The following is a 21,517-nucleotide window of genomic DNA, read 5'->3' as shown; positions in this document are numbered from 1 at the left end:
CTTACTAATTACAGCTGAATATCTTGAAACTTACAACGCTAAGTCTACACTTTGGAACAGCGGCTTTTCTGATGCTCGAGGCGAGCAGTTGGTTGATCTGATCTTGGATCATAATCGCTGTGTAAAGAACTTGCCAAATAAACCATATACATTCTCGACGACAAATGGTGAATCTAATATAGATGCTACTTTAAACCTCCATTAATCTGGTGGATAGGGTGCAAAATTGGGACGTCAATCCGTATCTAATTAATAGTGACCATCGAGCAATCACCTTCTCGATTTCACCGGAGGATAAGCAAGTGGATATAACAATAAGGGATTTAAGGCGTTTTCGGATGGACAGGGTGAACTGGACCAAGTTTCGTGAATATCTGAATACAATTTTTAATGGAGATGACAAAGTAATCATTAACACCTTAACAGCAAAAGAATATGTTTTTCTGGTTCAATATCATTTATATCAAGCGATGGCCTACTCGACGAAAAGAAAACAGACAGGAAGAACTCTGTCCCATGGTGGTCTTCAGCACTAGCTGAATTGAGACAACAAACTCAACAAGCACGAAAAGCATACCAAAGGAATAGGCATCTATCGGACGCAGACACTCAGGCTTTGAAAAATGATTACAGAGACTTGAGGAAGAGGTACCATAAAGCAATTGCTGATAGCAGGCAAAATTGTTGGCAATGTCTGGTGAAGGAAACAGGAAATGCTGACCTTGGGGTATAATTTATAAGCTTTCAAGAAATAAACTTTTGTGTGGTGAAATTTACAACACGATAATTAGAAAGAATCAAGAAACTTCGGACTGGGAATCTACAGTCGAAGGGATAGTGAGTAGCCTATTTCCGGAAGACTTGCCGTATATGGATAGCCCTGATCAAGCGGAAATTAGACGCATTAATCGGGAATATAAGGGGACAACCGAAACTGCCATTTTTAATATGCTTGAGCTAGGAGCTGCAGTAGCTAAATTGAACCATAAAAAATGTCCTGGCATTGACCTCATTGAGAATCAAGTAATTGAAAAATTTTATGAATTCTTCCCTGAGATTTTATTGAACTTATTTAATAAATGCTTGCTAGAAGGGCTTTTCCCTCTTGAATGGAAGCTTGCACTCTTAAAAATCTTGCATAAACCGGGAAAGCCAAAAACAAACCCCAGAGCATACAGGCCAATCTCTTTATTGGCCAATTTTGGCAAATTATTTGAAAGGATGATTGCCCCAAGGATTTTTAAATTATTTACAGAACATAAACTTTCCTCTGATTGCCAGTTTGGATTCAAAAAGGACGTTCCACTGAGGGCGCAATCTCAACCTTGCTGACTTACATTCAGGAGGTAAACAGCAAATATGTTCTTGCTGCTTTTATTGACTTTGAGGGCGCTTTCGATTCCCTTTGGTGGGAGAGTGCTCTCAGGTCACTGCAACTGGCAAAGTGTGATGACTACCTGTTCAGAGTCCTCAGATCTTACTTTAAGGATCGACAAATTAGAGTATGTGCAAAGCATTTATCATACACGACTACCGTTTCAAGAGGATGCCCTCAGGGTTCAGTCTTGGGACCTCTCTTTTGGAATGCAGTGCTAGACCAGTGGCTCACGAAGGATAGCGATGAGTTCATCAAAGTTGCATATGCAGATGACCTGGTGGTAGTAGTGCAGGGAGGATCAAGACAAATTCTCGAACAAAAAATTCAGGCAGTTTTGAATAATTTAGTGGCTTGGGCGGGTTTGAATAAACTAAAGATTTCTGTCACCAAGACCAATTTCATGGTGTTTAAACACCACTTCGATTATGAAAGGCCGCCAAAGGTAACCCTATATGGTACTCAAATTCCATATGTACAGAACACCAAGTATTTGGGTTTAACTTTAGATGATCGTCTCAGGTTTCATGTACATGTCACTAAAATCAATGAAAAAATCAAAAAGTTCGTAGCTGCAGTTGTTAGAATTTCCCGCAAGGAATGGGGTTTATCCAAAAAAACTGTGGTATTGTACTACAAGACGATATTTCTTCCCATTGTAGTTTATGGTGCTGGTATTTGGTTTGCGGCTGCTACCAAGGTTACAACTAAAGCCAAGCTTCTGTCCCTGCAACGTACAATGTTGCTTACAGTTATACGTGCTCCAAGGACAGTGTCGACAAATGCCTTACAGGTTATTGCAGGTACCATCCCCTTGGATTTACACATTATTTTCCGAGGTATTGTATATAACTTAAAGAAGGGAAAGGCGTTTCAAATATTGAATATCACCTCTAATCCAAATAACAACATAAAGGAGGAAAAACGTAGAATTTGGGGTGAGCTTGTGAATTGCTGGCAGCAACGTTGGGATTTGAGTGAGTATGGAACCATTACAAGAGGCTTCATTCCAGCCGTAAGCTTTGCAATGGACAGGAGGGTGTCTTCTTGGTTTGCTCCCACCATGACCACGAGTTACTTAATCACTGGACATGGCTTAAGGGCCAAACTATTTGAAAGAGAATTAGAACCTGACCCCTACTGTTCGTGCGGTGAGGTTGAATCTTGGAGACATGTCATCCTTGAATGCGGACTGTATACTTCAGACAGGCAGGAATTACTAAATAGGTTACCAAACCTCACGGAGAATAATTTACCTCTCTTGGTTCAGAGGTGGGACATCTTTGCTTTGCTTCAGGAATTCTTGGCCAAAGTTTTTAAAAGAAGACAGGAGTTAAGAAATCTTTGGCAGGATACCAATTAAGGGAAGTGCTGCACATTTGACGACAGAACACTTCGTGTAATGTCATCTTTATAGGATGTTTCTTGTTTATAGTGCGAGATAATCTTCTGCTCCTGGATACCCAAATGCAGGCTTGCATTTGTGGATGGATTCTAAGTGGAGATAATGTTAATCTAAGTGTTAATGTTAATGTTTCTAAGAGTTATTTTTAAGTTAATGTCATTCTAAGTGTATGTATTTGCTATTTACATGTAAATAATTGTATAATGTTGCTTTTGTTTCAACAGGTATACATTGTTCTTAGTTGGAATTTTTTTTATTTATTTATTATTTATTTTTTATTATTTTTTCTTTTTTCGCTGGCCTCCAAGTTTGGGCAGCCTTGGGGGCGGGATTGCTGGCACCTACCAGTATAGCACTACTTCCAGTAGGTGCAGGATTTGTGCATTACAGCACACATAGAGAATGGTTGATCCAGGTGTTGGTTAATCCCTGGTGTCGAAATGGCCTGACATAACGCTCTTTTTTCAGGCCTGTTTTGCAGACGTTCTGAGCTTTCACAGGAGTAGAAGGTGGGGATGGGCTTATGTCTAGGAGCCACCCTCCATATCAGGACACACACAATCAAAAAAAGATCAATCACTATATTATTTGAAAAATTTAAAAATCTTAAGGATATGGGTCTCTCCTTTGATGTGGTTAAATAAATGATTAGACTAAGATTCTCCACCTGCCCAAAACCTAATAAGTCTAGCATCAACTGGATTCTTGAGGTCTCTGGATAAATCAGGAGATTTCTTATCTCCTCACATAGTCTACCTGGTTTGGATGTCCCATGCCGTCAAAGACTATACCATTGTGCCTAGGTGCTTTAAGTGCCTAATCATGTACCAAATAAGACTGAAATAGGTGCATTATGGCCTTAGTAGCCCTTGCACCAATAAATCCAACAAACAACAACATTTAAGTGCCTAGGCTACGGTTATTCGTCTCGTGGCTGTACTCAAGAGCAGCAAACCTGTGGGCATAGTGGCATAGTGTTTTGTGGAAGGCGCCACCAGTGGTTTCCCACATCTGCGCCATGGTACTTTGTGAAGAATTTACAGAATCTCTGTAAAAGCCAGAAAAAGTGTGGTGTCTGGTTTGTGACAGAGTTGTGCTGTGGTCTGTTGTTCTGTCTCTGGCTGCTTAGCCGCAAGGCCCCTAAGGGAACCCCACGTTGCCCGCCATCACCACTGGGAGGTGAGCCAGGCTGCCCATTATACTCTGGCTGGCCTCCGCCAGGGTTGCCTGAGCTTCCTGACGGAGCCAAAAAAAATAAAATAAAATAATAATAAAAAAATAAAATAAAAAAAATAAATAAATAAAAAAAAATAATAATAAAAAATAAAAAAATAAATAAATAAAAATAAAAAGTAATAAAAATAAATAAGTAAATAAAAAAAGAAATAAAAAAAAATAAAAAATTAAATAAAATAAAAAATTAAATAAAATAAAAATAAATAAATAAAAAAAAAAAAAAGGAGAGAGAGAGGAGCATAGAAAAAGAGAGGATTTGAGGGAGAATGAATTTGGGTGGGTTGACAGGGGAGAATAAATCCACCCTAGTTTAGGCGAAGTATAGGAAAGAGTGTGGGTTTAAAAGTCACAGGGGACAGGTGCCCCTGTGTAATTGTCAATGGCATAGTGCCTGTAGATCCCGCACTGAGGTCAGTGCCAGCAATCCCGCACCTAATCGGTGACAGAGTATATCCTACCCATTTCGGGTTTGCGATGACTTTTAAATCCCGCACTCCGAGGAGTGCCAGCATCCCGCACCTTGGATGGTGCCCGCAGTGGATCCTACCCTATTTGGGTTTGCATAATTATGTTTGCGTTTTTCTGGGGGAATGGAGAGTTATCCCACGCCGGTCCGGTTTAGTTGTTGGGCTCTGAGTTCTGCAATCTTAGCTCGCCTAAGTGCAAATGTTTCTTGCGCATAGGTGGTTAATGTCTTATAGGTATGTTCCTCGAGTAGCAGAGTGGATTCTTGATTTCGAGGGTTTCTCTGTATTGTGGTGAGGAATTTAAGCCTAATGTTGTCGTAGCTGGGGCACTCATACATGAGGTCCCCCCAGGACTCCTCTTCGCCGCAGTGGCAACGTGGGTCATTCTCGATTCCCATGGCGGTCAGTTTTTGTTGGAAGGATCCATGGCCGGTGATGATAAGGGTCACATGGAGGCCAGGCGAAAACCAGGGTGGAGGTTCTGGGTGAGTTGAACTTATGGATGGAAGGAATCGTTTTGTGATGGCCCCTTTTGTTGTAGTGTCCCAGTCATGTTGCCATATCTCTTGTAGATGTTTGGTTATCCGTTGTCTTTCCTGCCTGGTGCCGTTTGTGGTGTCAAGTTGAAAATTTAGCAGTTGGGTTGGAACTCCCTTCCTTAAGTGATAAAAAAGCCCTCTTTTAACCACTTCTAAGTATAGTGGCTGACATCCAGTTAATACCTGCAGAGCAGGGGTGCTGACGGTGCGGCATGCCCTGCAAATTGAAAGGAGCATGAATCTTTGGATTGAATCCAGCTTACGTTTATTTCTTGCTAGGATGGCTTTTCGGTACCAGATGGAGGCACCATAACACACAATTGGCACGTATGCCGCTTGGTATATCAGAGTAAGAGCTTTGTGCTTCAGCCCCCAGTCTGCCCTGCTGACCCGCCTTATCATAGCACTGTACCTTTGAATTTTGTTGGCTAGATACTTTAGGTGGTGGTGGAAGGTAAGCCCCGAGTCTAAGAAGATACCTAGGAGCTTGACTTCAGCGTGCAGCCGTATGGGCATAAAGTTTAATTTTATTGTAGGTGGTCTTGTGATTTGTAGCCTGCCTTTAAGGAGTATGGAATTTGTTTTCTCTCCTGAAATGGTAAGGTTGTGCAGGGCTGTCCAGTTCTGAAGTTTTACCAGTGCTCCATTTGCCATTTTCTCTAAGTTCTTCCTGGTGTTAGCACATACCAAAAGGACAAGATCATCCGCGAAGGCCAAGGGCTCAACACCTCCCAGGTCCATGCCCAGGAACTCATCCAGGACAATAGACCAGAGGAAAGGGACAAGCACAGAGCCCTGCGGACAGCCTCGATCGATGTACCTAGTCACTGTCTGGAATCTGTTGGTAACTTGGACTTTTCTACCAGTTAAATATGACCTTAAACTGTTGTATAGGTTGTTGGAAACATTTGATTGCCGAAGCCTCCGAAGAACACTGGGCCACCATAGTCGATCAAAGGCCCCAGCGAAGTCTACCATGATTGCAAGGGAGTACTTAAAGGCTGTGTGAGTTGTTTGAGTGATTAAACTGTTAATGGCATCTTCTGTGCTGCTACCTGCTTTGAATCCAAATTGCTTGTCACTTGGAAGTTTTTGTTCTTCATATCTGGCGGTTAAGCGAAATAGGAGCAGGCGTTCTTGTAGCTTGGCCATTACAGAGAGCAAGGCAATCGGGCGGTAGGAGGTTGGAATTTGTGGTGGCTTGTCGGGATTTTTCAATATAAATTTCAAGTTTGCCGTTTTCCAGGATGTTGGAAATGTGCCTTCTGTCAGGCACCTATTTAGAATGCTCAGGAGAGTAACAGGATAGCATTCTGCAAATTTTTTTAACCACATCCGCTTCCAGCAGATCAGCACCAGGTGTTTTTCCTACTTTCATTTTGTTTATTGCCAAGTCCATCTCAATGTTAGTGAAGGGGGATTCCACAGAGGCAGGATGATAGTTGTGATTTTCATCTACTATTTCTTGTTGTTGTTGAGTCATAGCTGCAGCTTCAATGGGATAAATGGTGTCTAGAATATTGTTAATGCTATCCTTCCAGCAAACCTGTGGACAATGGTACAACCTGAAATAACCTCAACGATTGTCCCAATAAAGAGAAGCCCCCTGAATGTCCCAAACTAACTGGTAAAAGACGAAAGCGGAATTGTGCTCACTCGTATCGAGACCCGAAGTGTCAAGAGTACCTCAGAGCGCTAGAAGTAATAAGAGCAAAAACGGCCTATGAATAGTATACCTGTTTTACAAACACTACTAGTACCAATACTTTTTCTACCATTAAATTCCCTCAACTGAACTGTATGCGGTCGATTTCAGTCCTCAATGACTTGACTTCCATCGTTCTGGATAATGACATTCAAGTTCTTGCACAACAGGAACCTTATTCCTACAAAGGTGTCATCAAAGTCCTACCCCTGATATTTAGAATTCTTTCTTCTGATCCAGTTATTGTTGGAACTGGTGGAAACACCAGGAAGTGGATTTGGTCTGTGGTGGCTATTGTCAATCCTCCTTTTGTTGTTATCCGGATTGCCAAATTGTGCACTGGACATGTTGCCTGCGCTTCGATTGAAGGTACTTTTGGACAGCTTTACATAATATCCTTGTACTGCCAGTGTTCTCAATACCAGGATTCGATTCAACCCTTCATAGACTATCTTGAAATGTCCATCCAGACTTTTCGGGGTAAAAACGTTCTCTTTCTCGTGGATGCAACCGCTAATTCAGTTTATTGGAGCATTCCTCGGACAAATGACAAAGGTGAATTATTAGAAGATTTGATTTTATCATATCGACTGCAGATTTTAAATTCAAATGGACACCACCGTACTTGTGTTACTTCATGTGGCTCCTCATATATTGATGTCTCGCTGGCCTCTACTACTATTGCTTCTTGTATTACGGGATAAAAAGTACATTTTTGTTAGTCTACCAGTGACCACAGTGCTATGAAATTTCTCCTTTTGTGATAAAATTATTATAATCAGACGTGATGATAAGGACTTGTCTAGATATCAAACAAAATTAGCCCGGTGGAATTCGTTTGAGGCTTCCCTGAAGTTCACACTATCTTCTATGGATCCTATTGAACTGGAGATGATGGATGCTGCGCAGCTGGCCAAGTTTGTTCAAGATTCAATTCTTCAAGCTTGTGATGACGGTATACCGTTTAAGAAGAGGAAACCCTATCATGTACCCTGGTGGTCTTCTCATTTGACAAACTGAAAATCACTTATCCGTACAGCTAGACGTGATTTTCAAAAGGCCAAAAGGGATAGGAATCGCAGTTTATTGGAGATACTGTTTTGCAGACTAGATACAAAGTAGCTCGTAGACATTATCACCAAGAAATTTACCGACATAAAAGGGAATCATGGGAAAATATTGTTATTGATAAGGGTAACAGAGATCCACGGAGACTACTGATCTATAAATTGATTAATAACATAATTGCTCCTGGAGAAGTGTTAACTTCGATCAAACTTGGTAATGATATGGAAACGCTCTCCTGGGCCGACTCACTTAACAAAATCTTGGATATAATAATTCATCAAGACGAAGGCATAGTTAGTGACCCAGAACAACAAGTTATTATAGTAAGAAACTCTGAATATTCTGTCCTTCCTCATGAGCCTTGCGATCTGGTAAAGCCCTGGTTTCGATAGACTTGAAGTTGAGGTCTTGAAGCGTGCGTGAAAAATTATCCCATGGACAATTGTTACAGTGTTCAATTCATGCCTTCGTGTAGGTCTGTTCCCTGAGATGTGGAAGAAGGCTGTCTTGAAATTACAGTGTTGTTAAAATTAAAGTATACCTATGTAGAGGGCTCTGGAAAGAGTTCTAAGGCTCGTACTGAAGAAAAATTTGGATAACAGGTACAATAAAAATGCGCTCGCCATTTATTGGAAAAAAAAAAAATAGTTACAAATGTCACTGTATGGCGCATAACTATCTTAGCAAATAACTTATGTTATGATTATGCAAATAACGTAAGTTATTTGCATAATCATAAGCTATTGCCACAGTACCACTACTCAGCTCTACTGTACTGTATAAAAGCAAAGCAGTCTTCAAAATCATACAGTAGATGTTTGCCTGCACTACAGCAGTGGCCGACCGGGCTAGCCGAGTGGGTAAAGTACCTGCCCGGCAACCCAAAAGTCGCGGGTTCGATTCCCGCCTCGGGCTTGGATCAAAGTACTGCAAAAACCTTGGGAGGTGCAATATGGCCACAGAAGCCAATGCGCCAACAACTACCAAATCAAAAAAAAAAAAAAAAAAAAAAAAACTACAGCAGCAATGCCAACAATGTTGCAGAAATAGGCGCTATTAGTGAAGCTGTACTATCAGAACAGCAACTATGCAGCTGCGCCTATCAGAGAATTCCGGCGTCAGAAGCGCATAAGGCCCACGTGAACCTATGACTGTTTGTACTGTCCGCAAAATGATTGCGAAATTTGAAGCGACAGGACATCTTGGTGTTCAACCAGGTAGAGGTCGAAAACGAGGGGACTCCTATCGTATTAAAGATGCGGCTATGGCTGCATCTTTAATACGATAGGAGTATTACAACTATTGTTGACAAACTGTTACTGACAAACTACTACACATAATGAAAAAAATGCATTCTGTACCCACATGTTCCAAACGAATGAAAAATTAATAGGATCAAATTCTTTTCAAGCATGGAAATGTGTGCAGCCAATCTAAATACAGACCAATACGCCATATGCACAAACAGAAGATAATGGCAAAAACCACTCTCCTACCTCCAACTCTCAATCAGCATAAAGATACCCAAGAACAGACATTTTGATGTGAAAGGAAGATTTATATCTACAAATCTAGTAATAATTATACATATTATCATCATAAGAACGCAAAAATTCTTAGAGTGTAAGGGTTTACTTCATAGATTCCCTCCTAGGAATCCTAAATAGCATCCTCACTACTCAAAGCTTCCCAACAGCCCGGAACCAATATACAGTGAAACCCATTCCCAAAAACAAGGGGATGGGTTTCATTGTATATTCACCACCTCAGCGACACAGTGCAGACCAATAATGAAAGCCTCATGTATTGTCAAAGTCAAGGAGAAGTGTCTTCTTCCCATCTTAACCAATCAGATTCTGCCATATGATTCTTCATATATCCATTGAAAATGATTCTCCATATATCCACCATTACTAAGCTGCTGGCAACCACCAACATCATTTTAAAGGTTCTTCAAGATAGGGCTGAGTTAGCAGTTGTTTACCTGGATATTCTCTCCACATTTGGCTTCGCTGATATCCGTTCCCTCCTTCAGCTGTGCGAGGAAGCATACCAGATCAAAAGGGCCCCGAGTGCCAAGCGATAGAGACCAAGCGATTTTTCTTAAACAAATTATAAAGTGATCCTTCCAAGTGATTTTGTTTTGTTTCATTTCTAGCCGCTCTCTTATACTCAGTTCATTGTCAGTGGTTCTTCACTTAGCAGATTTTAAGTAGAACCCAGGAAGGAAAATCACCTTTCTTTTTTTAGGATATTTATCCATTTTCTCCAGTTGCTTGGTCACTAGGCTTCACTGCTCCTACCTTCCCGTAGTGGGGCCGGAAACCCGAAAGGAAAAATAATCCTTTCAGGGCTAAAAGGAGCAACAGTGTACTTGACAAACCAGGCTTCTCCTGGAATTATGGACCAAACTGATCATAATCGGCAACAAGATGATCCTAATCCATCTACTGCCAAAAGACAAAAGAAAGACGTGACCTAAACCATCTCTCCATTCTTTCTAATTTTTCATTCCCTATCAGACCAACCAGTTAGTAAACTTTCTCCTTTTGTTATACAAAGGTGTCTAGAACTTATAGCTGTTCCACCGAAAATGGTTCGCCGGAATTCGTTCGTTCGTTCGAAATCAGGCGACCTACTGATAACAACGACAAATCATAGACATTCTGAGCTTCTTCTTGAAACCAGAACGTTTGGAGGGATTCCCATCAAAGTCACTCCACATGCCACTTTAAATTCATCTAAAGGGGTTATCGTGGAATGGAGCCTCCTGAACAGCTCTGAAGGAGAAATCGTACAAGAGCTACAAAACCAGAATGTAATACATGCCAAAAGAAACCTTATTAAAAAGGATGGAAACCTGATTCCAATCCGCACTATCATACTTACCTTCAGTACTCCAACTCCACCATCATCAGTCAAAGCAGAGTACCTGAATTGACAGGTAAAGCCATACATCCCAAATCCAATCTAATAAGATGCTTCAAGTGTCAAAAATATGGCCATTCCCAAACAGTATGCAGAGGACAAGCTATTTGTGCCACTTATGGCTCAAAAGAACATAACTGTAAAGAATGCAATACAGTCTCCTCGCTGCCCAAACTGCAAAGGAGACCACCCTGCCTATTAGAGAGACTGTAATGTATGGAAAAGAGAAAAGCAAATTCAAAAATATAAAACTGAACATAGGGTCACATATCAAGAAGCCAAAAAGCAGATACCGCTATTTCCAGCAGTGAGATCATATGCAGCAGCAGCAGCAGCAACTACAGTCCAGAAAACAAAGGTAATTGCAACACAGACTAACATATCAGTCCAGCCTAACATCTCAATAGCGGATTGCGAACGTAATCTTCATGTACAGACAAAACCAAAAGTTGACCAGGCAATTAATACACCCATTGTAATCTCACCAGATGCTGAAGATCCAATACCAACAAGGAGTACAAATCCCACCAAACCTGTTGAAAAAAACATAAAAAAAATACTGATACTGGAAATTGATGAAAAGGAGCAAGACAACGAACCAGTTCTGGAACTTTACGCAAATGATGACATGGACAGTGGTGGCCGACCAAGCTTCCCTAGAAAAGAAAAAAATCAAAACAGATATGTTAAAACAAGCAGCCCATCGTAAGTCATCTGAATCAGTTACTAAACCCAAATAATGCGTACACTTCTACAGTGGAATTGTCGTGGCATTCGAAGTAATATAAACGATATCAAAAACCTTATTTCCGTATATGCTCCTGCAAGTATCTGTTTCAAAGAAACAAACTAACTCCGCACATAAGTATTCCAATCAAGCACTGCAATGTATATGGGCAAGATCGAAAAACCATAACAGCTCATGGAGGAGTCGGCATTTTTGTCACTCTAATATTCCATCCAAGCACATTCAGCTGCAAACACTCCTTGAAGCAGTCGCGGTACGCATCTTGACTGGAATTACCTTCCACCTAATCATGCGTATACACTGCAAGAATTTGAGGAATTAATTGAAAAATGACCATCTCCGTTTTGTTTGATGGCGGACCTTAATGGGCATCATATCTTCTTGGGATCACTTCATACAGACAAAAGAGGACAGATGATTGAAAAACTTATAGATAATAGGGACTTAACACTCTTAAACACAGGTACTCACACCCATGTCCATTTACCAACAGGGACTACCTCTGCAATTGATCTCATCATCTGTTCCCCAGCACTCTTTCCCCTCCTTGACTGGTCTGTTTCTGATGATCCCTATAGCAGTGATCATTACCCAGTTATTTGTCACCTACTAGCAAATGATGTATCGCAACCCATAAGAGGTATAAAATGGAAATTTTGCAAAGCAAAGTGGGAAAAATACCAATGTGCTGCTTCTTTAGACGAGAAAATCATAAAACATGCTGTTACTCATATCACAAATGAAATAATTTCTGCAACAAATATTGCAATACCAAAGACAGCTAACCAGTTCTATAAACATTACAAGCAGTGGTGGAATGAAGAATGCTTGGAAGCAAAGAACGAAAAAAATAAGACTTGGAATCAATTCACAGAGTTCCCCACCACCACTAATCTCATAAAATATAAGAAAACCAGAGCAAAAGCACGTTATATACGCCGGAAATCTCAGAAAGAGTCCTGGATATCTTTTGCAAGCAAAATTAATAGAAATACAGACAGCAGAATAATCTGGAATAAAATTAGACAAATTTCAGGCAAATATGCAACCGTCCCTAAACCGATCATAAGCTGGAAAGGTCATGACATAACTGAACAAGAAAAAATTGTAATTCTACTAGGAGAAACATTTGAGGAATTGTCAGCAACAACATCATACAGACCAATCTTTCAAACATATAAAGCTGAAATCGAAAAGTAAAAAATTAATTTCCATGCAGTTCATAGAGATTTCATACAACCAACCATTTACTATAAATGAATTGCACAAAGCCCTAGCCAAATCTAAGCAAAGTGCAGCAGGTCCAGATGGAATCCATTATCAAATGATTAAACACCTCACTAAAAATTCTTTATGCATGTTTTACTGCTATACAATAGGATATACCTTGAGGGCAGATATCCAGACTCTTGACGACATTCGTTTATACTGGCCTTTCCAAAACCTGGGAAGGACCATTCAAACCCATATAATTATCGCCCTATTGCCCTCACTAGCTGTCTTGGTAAAACTTTAGAAAAAATGGTAAATGATCGGTTAACATGGTTTCTTGACTCATAACCTCCTTAGTCCTAGCCAATACGGTTTTCGGAAAACAGATCAATAATAAACATAATGACAAAAGCCGAATCAAATATATGCAATGTTTTTCTCCGAAACGAACACCTTGTAATGATATGCCTTGATATTGAAAAGGCGTTTGATACTACCTGGAGATATGGTATCCTTCATGAACTGCACAAATTAGGACTTCGAGGCCATCTACCGAAGTTCATTCAGAATTTTATGACTAAAAGAACTTTTCAAGTCCGCTACCATCATATTCTGTCTCTAATATACAATCAAGGACAAGGGTCCCCCAAGGCTCAGTCCTCAGTGCAACCCTTTTCGCTATCAAATGCAACCCTATAACAGAGCCGACCGGGCTAGCCGAGTGGGTAAAGTACCTGCCCGGCAACCCAAAGGTCGCGGGTTCGATTCTCGCCTCGGGCTTGGATCAAAGTACTGCAAAAACCTTGGGAGGTGCAATATGGCCACAGAAGCCGATGCGCCAACAACTACCAAATCAAAAAAAAAAAAAAAAAAAAAAAACCTATAACAGAAGTTATTCCAGCAATAGTAGAAACCTATCTATATGCCGACGACCTCACAATATCATGTCACTCACAGAATATGCGGACAATCGAGAGGCAGCTTCGATGTGCAATTAACAAAATAGAGTCCTGGTCCATCTATAATGGATATCGAATCTCAGTACAAAAGACAGTGGCAATACACTTCTGCAGAAAACGAAAGATGCATCCTGACCTAGAACTAAGAATACGCGATCAACAAATCCCACTCAAACATAGTATCCGATTATTAGGACTAATCATGAAACACAAACTAAATTTCCTAGAACACATAAAATATCTACGTACAATGTGCTTAAAGAAATAAAACATTGTACGAGTTGTATCGGCTATGACATGGGAAGCTGATCGTTATTCACTTTTGCACGTTTATCGTGCAATGATAAGATCTAAATTGGATTATGGTTCCTCCATTTACTCCTCAGCTAGGAAAAGTATGTTGAATTGGTTAGATCCAATTCATCACAGTGCATTACGTGTTGTTTCCGGAGCCTTTCGCACCTCACCTGTGTATAGTCTATACGCAGAGATCCATGAACTCCCACTCAGTCTTCAAAGACAAATTCTTCTGAACTATGCTGCGAAAGTTGAAAGCCTTCCTCGACATCCAACATAGCAATATCTGTATAAACCGAAATGGGAAACCTTATATGCAAACAAACCTAACACATGCAAACCTGCAGGCATCCGACTAAACGAAATACTCTCACAATTGAACTTAAGTATGGTTTAATCTACCAAGATACCCCCACATCCCTTCCACCGTGGGAAATCAACTCAGTTAACTGCGACATGGTCCTCATAAAATGGAAACAGAACAATATCCCAAGTCAACATATAAAACAGCTACATTCCTTTTATGTAATGCAATTCTCTGACTGTTTTCTTTCATCTGTACACTAATGGATCCAAGACGGATGCACACGTTGGTACTGCAGTCGTATTGCCAAACAGCATAATTTCACAGTCTCTTCCAATAGAGTGCAGTATCTTTAGTGCTGAATTGTTTGCAATAAGTCTTGCCTTAGATCACATTGCCAAAACTTTCTTTGTAAAAAGTATCATTTTTACAGACTCATTAAGTGCAATATATGCTTTACAGACAGAAGATCATCCATCTATCCATCTCATCCGTATGTAAGAAAAATTCTTTCCATCTTATTACATCTGAGGGAAAAAAAACAGAGTCATATTCACTTGGATTCCTGGACATACTGGAATACTCGGCAATGAACGTGCGGGTGATGCTGCAAAACATCCGTCAAACGAAAACTCTCACTTGCATGAAATTCCGCTCAATGACTTTAAAAAGGTCAATCGAAAAGCCTCTGAAAATATCTGGATGCAAACCTGGAAATCTCAAACAAACAATAAATTATACCTAATCAAACAGCAGCAGAAATCCTGGAAATCAAGTTTTCAGTCAAACAGACACGAAGAGATTATCCTCGCCCGGCTTCTCATCTGCCACACACATTTAACACACTCTTACCTTCTAACGAAAGACGATCCTCCACAATGCTCTCATTGTTTGACCACACTAACAGGGGAGCACATCATCATAGAATGTCCACGATACCAAATTTCTCGCCAATCAGCTTTCAAATTGCAGTCAAATGAGCCATTAAGCCTTGAGCTCATTATGGGAGAAAAATCAAACGTCAGTGAACTCTTTTTCATACCTCAGTTTAACAAACCTAACCAATCATATCTAATATGTCAAATCAGTAACAGTATAACAGAAAATAACAAAACTTGAACAGGCGCAATATAGCCGACGCTGCTCTTGCGCCGTTAAACCCCATACAACAACAAGAACAACCACCAGATAAAAAGGTGATATTATCGAAGTCGTTCTTATCGACTTGAGTTCTCTACCAGTGCGTGAATAAGAAATCTTTCACAAGACCTCTTTACTGCTGCATTCATCCAGTCCTGTGCCAGCAAACGGATTTTATTAGCTATGCCGACGAACTGAAGCTCTTCTATCGGATATACAAGACCAACAGACCAGATACCGCATTCGGGTCTACTGTCAACAGTCTACAGAATCTAATAACATACCTCTCGCAGTTCTCCCTAAAAATAAATCCAACGAAATCTGCACTAATGATATTCTCTCTAAAAACACATCCGATATAGCTGAACCTGGAAATCCATGTGATGCCCATCCCACCAGTCACCAAGCAGAGAGATCTCGGGGTCATTTTTGACTCTAAATTAAGTTTAAAAGACCATATTGCTTGGCTTGCTAAGGAACACCATCATGTTGCCGAATATGAGAAGCACTCACTTGAGTACATATCAGTTTGTTCAGCACCTGGACCAATGTAGTTGAAATATGAGCGTCTGCGACGAAAACCACGCCGAAAACCATATATTCTGATGAATACTGGCTGCTTCGTTGGCTCTTGTACAATCATAAACCTTTGCCCCTCATATATACTTCACAATGGAACTACTAAATATGGAAAAGTTTTAGAGCGGATCTTCGCCCTACGCTTACTCGCAACGATAAAAATGAGAACAGGCGAAATAAATACGCCTACTTTCTGGCAGTGGTGTCAATGGAGAATCCCTCAAGAGTCCTCCCATTTCTTTAGTCTGTGATATGGAGGCTCAGGAAAGTTGACAGATTCCTGTACATGGAAATTCTCCAAAACATTGAAAAGATAGATGTTGACTTCAAAAATTTTATTGAGGACAAATCCTACAGAAGACGTGTAATCAGGGAACCTTTTTCATCAAAAGTTGAGTGGTTGCCTATGCAGTTCCAGCAATGGCTAGGAGTCTGCGCCAAGAAAGCATGATATTGTGATCACTATTGTGGATAAAAAAATTATGTGAACTATCTTTTGTAAATAATCACTCTTTGTAATTATCTTTTCATTATAATGATATGTTACATCCCTAGAATTATTGCTCTTATGGGTATTGCATGATTCTTCTATGTACTCCATTTATTTCTATTCACTGATTGCAGTAAAGATATATATGGAAAATACTTTAAAGACAAAATATAATTGAAGCACAATACCTCGATATAACTGCAGCCTATGAAAACAAGACCCTAAAATCCTGTATGAGCACTTCACACTTAATAATACATTTTACCTGCAATTCAACCATGCATAAAAGGATATTGGTCTTTCCAACATCTACTAGGACTCTCCAACTACCAGCTTCCATTGGCGCACCATAGATTGATGTACTATCTGACGCAGTACATTAATCTCAGCAGCGCTCGGGTCGTTCCTTAGAAATAAACCTCACATCACTTATTATAAGCAGATGAACCACTTTCATAAGTGCAATATGGCCTAAGTAGCCATTGCACTTAAAACCACATCAACAACAATATCACTTATGTTGATGACATAAAAATCTCAATTACTCTCAAATCGAATGAGGATTATATCGTTACTACAACACAAGAAAAGAATAGTCTCATCCCCAACTTAGTAGATATCTATAAAACCTAAATCTTCATATCAACGTTGACCAGTCAGCTCAGATCACCTTTTCCCTTCAAAAGAAACTAAAGTATTTGCATTTTTTAATTCAGGGTAAACCCCAAAATTCATATCATATAAGGACTGGGACAGCATTCTTGAATCAAACTTAAGTTTCGAACACTTCTCTTATGTAGTACATAAAATTCAAAAAGGTCATATGGACTATCAAACAAGAAACGGTAAGCATAAAACCACAGTAAAACAAGTCTTTATTAGGCTCAGAGTTACATCTTCCTCTTTTTAAAGTACGGCTTTGAGATACTGTCATATGCTCCACATTCAAGAAATTTCTTGCAATGGAATACTCGATATTTAGTTGACTCAATAGGAAACTTTACTTTCATTCACAATATCTAGAGCCCTTGTGGGTAGCACAATTGGTAGGACCGCCGTCCTCCCCACACACTGGTGGAAAAGACCTGAGTTCGAATCGCATTGATGAGGAGAGGAATTTGTATCGGCCTTTTTCACAACGTTGCTGAGTTAGTCGGTCTGAGGCGAGGGGAGCATGGCATGTATTTTTCTTCTCTCCCGGAAACTCAGTTTTTCGTCCAGCAAATAAAAAATCGACCTTAGAACACACACATACGCAATTTACAGACAATATACACGGAGCAACATGGCCTTAGTCGGCAAAGCTCCTAAAACCCAATAACAACAATATCCAGAACTAATTTACAAAATAATTTCCAAATTAAGCTACTTGCCTAAGAATCAAGGAAGCTAAAATCATCCTGCTGACCAAGGCTGTCACTCACGTAAGGAACGTGCACTAAATATCAGCCACATCATCACCAAAGTTAATACATCATACAATTCAAATAGTTTACTCTTAAAGAACAAATCTCGCAAGATTTCTGAGATTCTTAGACTGCTTATAACCTGTTCGTCCGATGGCGAAACACACATTTTCAAAAAAAAAAAAAAAAAACGAACGAACCAATTAGAATCGTAACTGTAAATGGAACCCACCAACAAAAAATCAAGTTCTTGAGGATCCAAAAGCTACCTTAAATAATTTTCTCAGTTAATACCGCAATTTATTGCTTTTAGCCCTCAGGGCCGTGAAGGGCCTGAGGCCTGAAAGTATCTTTTATATTAATAAAAATGATAATTGTTATTTATTATGATGAATTTTGTACTAGACAATTCGACACTGCGTATTGTATGCTATGATGTTTGGCTTGTGCGATGGAGGTCTTCTGCAAAATCCGATGCTTTACAGTTTTTTGCGTTTCTTACTGATATCAGTACCTATGGTTTCCTAATCTCCTGGTTGATATTAGAGTTCTTCATCAGGTAGGGATGCGGGTCGATCTCAGTTAATTTTGCGGTTCGTGCGTCAGTTGCAGATGCAGTTTTTTATGAATAATTCGCTGCCACAAGAAACCGAAATTAAAAGATTTAAAAGAAAGAAAATGTTGGAAGGAAAACGATTGGTTTGATATGGAAGATTCAAGCGTTGAGCCTCCGCCTGACGAAATCCAAAATAATATCAATAAAACTCTCCAAACCAATTTCTGACGATGAGAATTTTTAATTTTCGAAGTGATGATAAATGATAATGAACTTTGTAGCTGTGACTACAAGATTTGGAAAAAAAATTCATTCTTGTCATTCCGGCCGGCAATGTTCCCAGTCAAAGAGATTTTTCTGCAGCTAGATTTATAATTCAAGAAAGATCAATTGAACCCTGAAACTGTTGATGATTGTGATCTTTCTGCACAGCAGAAATGCGTTAATATAATTATGGATATATTTTCTGTATATATTATTATTTTTTAATTTTAATGTATTACATACAATAAATATATTGAAATTGTTGTTAATGATTGATTTTTGCATTGTTAAATGGTGTTAAAATTTAAGGAAATTTTACATGTTTTTAATAAGGCATTTTATTTTGTCGATCGGGTTGAGGCTAGAAACATTTGAGGATCGATTTCTGGTCAGTTCCAGTTGACAGTAATCGATGAGCGCTAACGGGATCTTGTACCACCAACACGAGCTTCGTGCGTCTTCTTTCCGCCGATTTCTGCAATCTGCTTGAACCTTTTTCGGCTGCAGAAGCACTGAGACGTTTCAATTTGTGGATCAGCCACTATTGATCCATGCACTTCAAGTGCCATTAAAACAATCTTCGTCTGTAAATTCCTGTAGATACTTGTGAAGAGAGACATGGCTTATGTCATATAAAAAGTACTTCAATACCCTAAGATTTTATTATTGCATTTTTCTTATTAATATATGTTAAGTTTTCTTTTTATGTCGACAACACGGTGATTTTTGCTTTTCTAGTTGTCCCGTAGAGAACATTTCTCGTCTTTGTGATTCCACTGATCATTCGTCGAATCGCATCTTTCATTTGTAGGTGTGTACAAACTGTGCCTACGTGCAGGAACGTTCAGTTGGGCAGCACAGCTGAAGTCAGAGATTTAGGGGCCATTCTCAAGGGAAATTTCCTCTTGCACTTCTTTCTTAAGGTGTGCTTTTGTGCGAATATATGACAATTTTCGAGGAGAAATCAAAGTCGGGTGGCGTGTTCTCATAGCGATGAGAAAGCGTAATACACTGTTTAAAACGGGGACCTGCAGAGAGTTGCTGTTCCTCAGAATAACCTCTCGGAGAAACAAATATCGTACTTTTTTATGTGAATAATTGATGTCGTGGAGCAGGAAAAGGAAAGAAAAGAATAACATGCAATATCATTATTATTTCGAATGAAACTCAAAGTAATATTCCTTTTTTATTAGAAGTGTGGATAGCGAATTTTTTTTAAATTAGATTTCGAATCAAAGCCTGAAACATCTTATCAACCGAGATGTATCCTTGAATTCTTAAATTTACTTTCATATAACTTGCTAATTTTAAATTTATGCATTCGAGGGCAGCTGCCATCCAGATGTCTTTGGGTGCTAAACCAAAGACATCTGGATGACAGCTACCCTCGCTAATGAACAGAACTTAGTTTGATTAGATATCCGAAAAATTCCTCGTTATTTTTACTTCGAAATTTTCTCTTTGCACGGGGAGGAACAACTTAGAGTATCCTTCCAAAATCTATCATGTGTACCATTGGAACAACTCGTTTGTCACGTTGTAACTACATAAGATATTTAATATTGCTTTTCGTGTTAAAAAATTCTACACATTCAAATATAAATAATTTTGATCCATTTTCAGTGGATCAAAAAATTGATTCAGACCTATTTAATCTGTGTAGAAGAAATAAAAGATGGCTGCTGGTTACAGATAAGCTCATTTGCTCCCAAAATACGAGCAGCATAAATATTGCATATAATGTGACACCTACTGGCAACGGGGTCCTCGAATACTAACTATTGATACCAACTGTAGTTTCTGTATAGTTGGAATACGAACCGCACTATGTGGTGGTACAGAGAACGGTAGTGACTCATCCTGTACGATATTTCTCCACGCTTACTGTATCTACGCTCTAAACGGGAGGGACATTCAGCTGGACAAAGCACTTCTATTAAAAATCTTTTCTGTTTGCAGGAAAGACACTGGGACAATATTTCTTGAGTATAAGCACCATTTTCCTAGAATATGGCGTATTTGTCGGCGCATATGGCGCCAAAGAATGGATCTATATGTGTGTTGAGTGCCAAAGTAAATAAGACGCATCATAGCCTTAATGTCTGTAAATTGCATCTGTAAAAACTGCAAATCGGCATTCCATAGTCGATTTGCCTGTTTACTGGAAGAAAAACTCGAGTTTCCGGGAGGAAAATCCACGAAACCCTCGCCAGAGACCAGACACTAGTCAAAAACTTGGCACAAGGATGATGATGGTATCAATATAACGTTGGAATCAAGGTATGTTTATTAATGACCAGCGATTTACTGCAATTCTAGGTGATGGCTCATTCTACTATGATTCCCTCTAGAATACGAAATGACATTCTGTAGACCTGCGATTAGTGCAGTGTTTATGAACGCAACGAAATCTTATGGAATCCTTCCATAAGATTTCGTTGGGTTAGAATTTCGTCTTTTCGGGAGAGATCTGGGTTAGAAATTTTGTCTTTCGGAAGAAATTTCTCTTTTGTCTTTTCACACCGTATCCGAATTAGTCGATCAGTAGGGCAAGATTCTTGCTTATACTCCGGCACGACCTCCAAATCAAAGAAGTTTCCAATAAATCGTGAATACAATTGTTAATCGTGCATGGTTTTATCCCTCGTTAACTGGGGTTCTTCCAGCAGACAGGCAGACTGACAGAAATACACACAAAAGTGCAGACATAATGAACTGAAGCTTTTAAGTTACTGTGGCTCTAAAGGCAACTAAAGCCTGAAGTTTCATAATTCAGGATGAATTATGGAACTTTAGTTAATAGAAAAATGTAGGATGACCACTATTTCTAACACAGGTA

This window comes from Mastigoproctus giganteus, chromosome 6, assembly GCF_048544385.1.
Source record: "Mastigoproctus giganteus isolate SK-2022 chromosome 6, ASM4854438v1, whole genome shotgun sequence".
Classification (NCBI taxonomy): Eukaryota; Metazoa; Arthropoda; class Arachnida; order Uropygi; family Thelyphonidae; genus Mastigoproctus; species Mastigoproctus giganteus.
Note: the sequence above shows the minus strand (reverse complement) of the source record.